Source organism: Carcharhinus amblyrhynchos, chromosome 12 (assembly GCF_965287045.1).
Source record: "Carcharhinus amblyrhynchos chromosome 12, sCarAmb.v2.hapA, whole genome shotgun sequence".
NCBI classification, from domain to species: Eukaryota; Metazoa; Chordata; class Chondrichthyes; order Carcharhiniformes; family Carcharhinidae; genus Carcharhinus; species Carcharhinus amblyrhynchos.
In genome coordinates, this window is record NC_137335.1 from 86,730,293 (window position 1) to 86,738,189 (window position 7,897).

A 7,897-nucleotide genomic window follows, 5' to 3' on the forward strand; every position below is an offset into this window, starting at 1 on the left:
ATGCCGGATCATCGACATGGATACCATCATCACACGTGAGAATACCGTCCACCAGGTACATGGTAAATACTCTTGCAACTCGGCCAACATTGTCTACCTGATACGTTGCAAGAAAGGATGTCCCGAAGCATGGTACATTGGGGAGACCATGCAGACGCTACGACAACGGATGAATGAACATCGCTCGACAGTCACCAGGCAAGACTGTTCCCTTCCTGTTGGCGAACACTTCAGTGGTCATGGGCATTCAGCCTCTGACCTTCGGGTAAGCATTCTCCAAGGCGGCCTTCACGACACACGACAGCACAGAGTCGCTGAACAGAGACTGATATCCAAGTTCCGCACACATGAGGACGGTCTCAACAGGGATCTTGGGTTCACGTTGCACTATCTGTAACCCCCGTGACTTGCCTGGGTTTGCAAAACCTCACTTACTGTACTGTCTGGAGACAATACTATTTACCATTTATATAGATGATCTGGAGGAGGGAACCGAGTGCAGGGTGTCGAAATTTGCTGATGACACCAAGATTGGGGGAACGGCAAATTGTGCGGAGGGTGTGGAGAGTCTGCAGAAGGATCTAGATAGGCTGGGCGAATGGGCCAGGAAATGGCAAATGGAATTTAATGTTGGCAAGTGTGAGGTGGTCCACTTTGGTAGGAAGAATGGTAGGAAGGACTATTACTTACGTGGCGAAAAACTGCAGCAGGCGACGGTGCAGAGGGACCTCGGGGTCCTTGTGCATGAGTCGCAAAAACCCAGCTTGCAGGTGCAGCAGGTGGTCAGGAAGGCGAATGGGATGCTGGCCTTCATAGCGAGGGGGATTGAATATAAAAGTAGGGAGGTCTTGCTGCAGCTGTATAGGGCATTGGTGAGGCCGCAGCTGGAGTACTGTGTGCAGTTTTGGGCGCCGCACCTGCGCAAGGATATTTTGGCCCTGGAGGGAGTGCAGAGGAGGTTTACTAGGCTGATACCGGAGTTGAGGGGATTGAGCTATGAGGAGAGGCTGAATAAACTAGGCTTGTACTCGTTAGAGTTTAGAAGAATGAGGGGAGATCTCATTGAGACGTATAAGATGATGAATGGGATGGATAGGATAGAGGTGGAGAGACTCTTCCCGCTCAAAAAAGACAGTAGGACTAGGGGGCACAGCCTCAAGATAAAGGGGAGGCGGTTTAGAACGGAGTTGAGGAGGAACTTCTTCACTCAAAGGGTGGTGAATCTCTGGAATTCTCTGCCCGTTGAAGTGGTGGAGGCTGCCTCGCTAAATATTTTTAAGAAGCGGGTTGATGGGTTTTTGATAAGAGAAGGGATTAAGGGTTATGGGGAGAGGGCGGGAAAGTGGAACTGAGCCACGACAGATCAGCCATGATCTTATTGAATGGCGGGGCAGGCTCGAAGGGCTAGATGGCCTACTCCTGCTCCTATTTCTTATGTTCTTATGTGATCAGTGCTCCTTCCACTCACATTATCAGCCACTTCAGGTCTTGAACAGCAGGTTAGGTGTAAGGATTCGCATTCTAATCAGTAATCTCTAAACTGTCTGTGCTTTATATGCTCTGTCTGAGGCCAGAACTCTCCATTCACCTGACGAAGGGGCTAACCCCGAAAGCTAGTGAGTATATTGTCAAATAAATAGGTTGGACTAAAACCTGGTGTTGTCAGACTTTTTATTGCAAATTGTGGACAGGTTTTGGGTGTCAGGATGTGAGGTACTTTATGCAGAATTCCCAGCCACTGACCTGCCACAGTATTTGTACAGTTAGTTCAGTTCAGTTTCTGGTCAATAATGACTCTCAGGATAAAGGGAGATAGTTAGGTACTCTCTTGCTGGAAATGGTCATTGTCTGGCACTTGTGTGGCGTGAATGTTGCTTGCAGCTTGTCAGCCCAAGTCTGGATATTCTCCAAATCTTATTGCATTTGGACATGGACTGCTTCAGTATCTGAGGAGTTGTGAATGATGCTGAACATTGTACAATCGTCGGTGAACATCCTCCTTATGGAACTTATGACAGAGGGAAGGTCATTGACGAAGCAGCTTGACAATGATTGGGCATCGGACACTAACCCTGCGGAACTCCTGCAGTGATGTCCTGGAACTGAGATGATTGATCTCCAACCACCACAACCATCTTCCTTTGTGCCAGGTATGACTCCAACCAGTGGACAGTTTTCCTCTAACATTGATTCCAGTTTTGATCGGGCTCCTTGATGCCACACTCGGTCAAATGCTGCCTTGATGTCGAGGGCAGTCACTCCCACCTCACCTCCCACCTCTGGAGTTCAGCTCTTTTGTCCACGTTTGAACCAAGGCTGTAATGAGGTCAGGAGCTGAGTGACCCTGGTGGAACCTGAACTGAGCGTCCGTCAGCAGGTTATTACTGAGCAGATGCTGGTTGATAGCACTATTTGTGACCCCGTTCACCATTTTACTGTGATGTGGAGCTGCTGGCATTGGACTGGGCTGGGAACAGTGAGTAGTTTCACAACACTATGTTAAAGTTCAACTGGTTTATTTGGTAGTACGAACTTTCAGAACGCTCTGAAAGCTCGTGCTACCAAATAAACCTGTTGGACTTTAAGCTGGTGTTGTGAGACTACATACTGGACCACTTTACTGATGATGGAGGGGAGATTGTTGGGGCGATAATTGGCTGGGTTGGATTTGTCCTGTTTCTGATGTACAGGACATACTTGGGCAATTTTCCACATTGCCATGTAGATGCCAGTGTTGTAGCTCCACTGGAACAGCTTGGCTAAGGGCACAGCTATTGGCAGAGTGTTATCAGGGCCTTTGGCCTTTGCAGTACCCCGTGCCTTTAACTGTTTTTTGATTATAATGTGGAATGAATCAAATTGACTAAAAGTCAGGCTGATATGAATCATCTATGCGGCATTTCTGGCTGAAGGAGGCTGAGAATGCTTCAACCGTGTCTTGTGCACTGATGGTCTGGGCTCCTTCCTCATTTAAGATGAGAATATGTGATTCCAATCTATTTTAAATGACCTGTTATTCTAAATATATACCCCTCTCAGCACCGCACCCACACCTTCCCAAACTCTCGATTAGATTCCAACCTGTAACTAATTTTGGGTATCTTTTATTCTGTATATAAATCATCACTTAGGTTCCATCCTGTGAATCATTCGTGAATTTTCATTAATTTCCCGGTTCCTCATTCAAGAAATACAATGACCTGTGGTGGTTATTCTATGCAATTTATTCTGAAAAATGTCCATAAATAGTTCCATTCTAACCTTTTCATTGCTGTAACACTTGATCAGCGTGAGTATTGTAACTGCAGTGAGAACTCAATCACCCACAAGCACCCACAGTCAGGCAGTGCTAACACTGGCTAATCATAACTGAGGCTACATCATGCACACATAAGGGTCTAATGTCCAATTAAAACTTGTGCATGTTATATTGTCAAGAAGTGATAGCTATATCTCTGACCAATGGTCAGTTTGGTAACTTCCACTAGGTATGCTGCCTACCCTTGGATAATAAATGCTGGCCTAGCCAATGATGTCCAGATCTCATGAATGAAAAATAAACATCCTTTGCTTTGGTCTCAGCTGAAGTTTGTGTCCAGTTCAGAGTATCATACTTTAGCAAAGATGTGAAAGCATTGGAGAGGGTGCGGAAAAGCTTCAGAGGATTGTCCTAGGGATGAGGAACTTCAGTTATGAAGATAGATTGAGAAGTTAGGATCGTTTTCCTTTGGGGCAAGGGGTGGGTGGGGAGGCGGGGAGAATATTGGGAGAAGATTTGATCAAAGTGTTTGTCATCATGAAAAGTCTAGGCAGAGCGGATAGGGAGAAACTATTCCCATTGGTGGGAGGATCGAGACCAGAGGGCACAGGTAACTGGCAAAAGAAGGGGTGATAACACGAGAGGAAAGATTCTGGGGGGAATTTTCCCATCCCGCCTGCCACAAGGATCGTAGTGGGCAGGATGGGGGAGGGGGAGGGTGGCGGTTGGACCATGAAGACTTTGAGCGGGATTTTCCAGTTTTGGGATGAGAACGGCCAGAAAATCCATCCCTTAATATCAGTAAACCGTCAGGATCTGGAATGCTGTGTCTGAGAGTGCGGTGGAGACAGATTCACACAGGGAGTGGTTAGGATCTGGAATGCACTGTCTGAGAGTGTGGTGGAGACAGAGTCACACAGCGAGTGGTTAGGATCTGGAATGTACTGTCTGAGAGTGTGGTGGAGACAGATTCACACAGCGAGTGGTTAGGATCTGGAATGTACTGTCTGAGAGTGTGGTGGAGACAGATTCACACAGCGAGTGGTTAGGATCTGGAATGCACTGTCTGAGAGTGTGGTGGAGACAGATTCACACAGCGAGTGGTTAGGATCTGGAATGCACTGTCTGAGAGTGTGGTGGAGACAGATTCACACAGCGAGTGGTTAGGATCTGGAATGCACTGTCTGAGAGTGTGGTGGAGACAGATTCACACAGCGAGTGGTTAGGATCTGGAATGCACTGTCTGAGAGTGTGGTGGAGACAGATTCACACAGCGAGTGGTTAGGATCTGGAATGCACTGTCTGAGAGTGTGGTGGAGACAGATTCACACAGCGAGTGGTTAGGATCTGAAATGTACTGTCTGAGAGTGTGGTGGAGACAGATTCACACAGCGAGTAGTTAGGATCTGGAATGTACTGTCTGAGAGTGTGGTGGAGACAGATTCACACAGCGAGTGGTTAAGATCTGAAATGTACTGTCTGAGAGTGTGGTGGAGACAGATTCACACAGCGAGTGGTTAGGATCTGGAATGCTGTGTCTGAGAGTGCGGTGGAGACAGATTCACACAGCGAGTGGTTAGGATCTGGAATGTACTGTCTGAGAGTGTGGTGGAGACAGATTCACACAGTGAGTGGTTAGGATCTGGAAGGGACTGTCTGAGAGTGTGGTGAAAACAGATTCACGCAGCGAGTGGTTAGGGTCTGGACTGTACTGTCAGAGAGTGGTGGAGACAGATTCACACAGTGAGTGGTTAGGAGCAAGAAGACAATGTATGAGAGTCGAAAGATGTGCGGGTTAGGTTGATTGGCTATGCTAAAAATTGCCCTTAGCGTCCTGAGATGTGTAGGTTAGAGGCGTTAGTGGGTAAAATGTAGGGATGGGGGTGTAGGGCTTGGGTGGGATTGTGGTCAGTACAGACTCGCCAGCCTCTTTCTGTACTGTAGAGTTTCTATGGTTCTATTTCTATGATTCAGAGTGTGGTGGAGACAGATTCACACAGCAAGTGAGTAGGATCTGGAATGTCATATCTGAGAATGTGTTGGAGAGACAGATTCACACAGCGAGTGGTTAGGGTCTGGAATGCACTGTTTGAGAGTATGGTGGACAGATTCACACAGCGAGTGGTTAGAATCTGGAATGTACTGTCTGAGAGTGTGGTGGAAACAGATATGCCAACATCTTCATGCTTAGGTTCGAACAAGATCTCTTCACTGCACAGGACTGATGCTAACTTCCTTTGGATTCATGGTGAACAATCACTGAAACATCAATATGATGACATCAACAAGTTCCATCCCACATCAGACTCACCATGGACTACTCTCTGCAATCGGTTACATTCTTGGACACACTCATCTCCATCAAAGACAGTCATCTCAGCACCTCCCTGTACCGCAAGCCCACGGATAATCTCACAATGCTCCACTTCTCCAGCTTCCACCCTAAACACGTTAAAGAAACCATCCCCTATGGATATCCCCTCCATATACACAGGGTCTGCTCAGATGAGGAGGATCACAAAAGACACCTCCAGATGCTGAAAGATGCCCTCATAAGAATAGGATATGGCGCTTGACTCATGATCGTCAGTTCCAATACGCCACAGTGAAAAACCACACCGACCTCCTCAGAAGGCAAACACGGGACACGGTGGACAGAGTACTCTTCATCATCCAGTACTTCCCCAGAGCAGGGAAGCTATGACATCTTCTCTGGAACCGTCAACATGTCATTGATGAAGACGAACATCTTGTCAAGGCCATCCCCATACCCCCACTTCTTGCCTTCAAACAACCACATAACCTCAAACAGACCATTGTCCGCAGCAAACTATCCAGCCTTCAGGACAACAATGACCACGTCACCACACAACCCTGCCACAGCAACGCCTGCAAGACATGCCGGATCATCGACATGGATGCCATCATCTCACATGAGAACACCATCCACCAGGTACACGGCACATACTCTTGCAACTCAGCCAATATTGTCTACCTGATATGCTGCAGGAAAGGATGTCCTGAGGCATGGTGCATTGGGGAGACCATGCAAATGCTGTGACAACAGATGAATGAACACTGCTCGACAATCACCAGGCAAGACTGTTCTCTTCCTGTTGGGGAACACTTCAGCAGTCACGGGCACTCAGCCTCTGATCTTCGGGTAAGTGTTCTTCAAGGTGGCCTTCACAACAGGACAGCGCAGAGTTGCTGAACAGAGACTGATAACCAAGTTCCGCACACATGAGGACGGCCTCAACCGGGATCTTGGGTCCATGTCACACCATCTGTAACCCCCATGACTTGCCTAGGCTTGCAAAATCTCAGTAACTGTTCTGGTTGGAGACAATACACATCTCTTTAACGTGTGCTTAACCCTCTCTCCACTCACATTGTCTGTCCCTTCGAGACTTGATTACCTGTAAAGACTCGCATTCCAACCATTATTTTGTAAATTGAGTTTGTGTCTTTATCTGTCCTGTTTGTGAACAGAGCTCCCACTCACCTGAAGAGGGGGCAGCTTTCTGAAAGCTAGTGGCTTGTGCTACCAAATACACCTTTGGACTTTAACCTGGTGTTGTGAAACTTCTTACTGCGACAGATTCACACAGCGAGTGATTGGGATCTGGAATGTTGTGTCTGAGCATATGGTGGAGACAGATTCACACAGCGAGTGATTGGGATCTGGAATGTACTGTCTGAGAGTGTGGTGGAGACAGATTCACACAGCCAGTGATTGGGATCTGGAATGTTGTGTCTGAGCATGTGGTAGAGACAGATTCACACAGCGAGTTGTTAGGCTCTGGAATGTACTGTCTGAGAGTGTGTTGGAGACAGATTCACACAGTGAGTGGTTAGGCTCTGGAATGTACTGTCTGAGAGTGTGTTGGAGACAGATTCACACAGTGAGTGGTTAGGCTCTGGAATGTACTGTCTGAGAGTGTGGTGGAGACAGGTTCACACAGTGAGTGGTTAGGCTCTGGAATGTACTGTCTGAGAGTGTGTTGGAGACAGATTCACACAGTGAGTGGTTAGGCTCTGGAATGTACTGTCTGAGAGTGTGGTGGAGACAGATTCACACAGTGAGTGGTTAGGCTCTGGAATGTACTGTCTGAGAGTGTGGTGGAGACAGATTCACACAGTGAGTGGTTAGGCTCTGGAATGTACTGTCTGAGAGTGTGGTGGAGACAGATTCACACAGTGAGTGGTTAGGCTCTGGACTGTATTGTCTGGGGAGTGAGGTGAGGTGGAAACAGATTCAACGGCAGCGAGCGAAATGGAATTGGATAACGAGCTGAAGAGTTTGCAATGCTGTCTGGAAGGGGGCTGGGGAGCGGAACAAGTTAAACTGTCCTTACAGGGGGCTGGCACAGATTGTAGGGGTCGGATGGCCTACTCCTGTGCTGGAATGATTCAGTGATGTGGAGGTGCCAGTGTTGGACTGGGGTGGACAAGCTGAGAGGTGACACTGTAACCTGGCGTGGTGGGACCACCACAATCCCCCCACAACTTTGTAACAATTCAATGGTGCATTTCAAAGGACAAGGCAGCGGGGGTGGGGGTGGGTGTAGGATGTGAACCTTGTCTAGTATAGGGACTTGGGGGGTGGGGGGGTTAGTTGAGAGGGTGCGGGCGTCT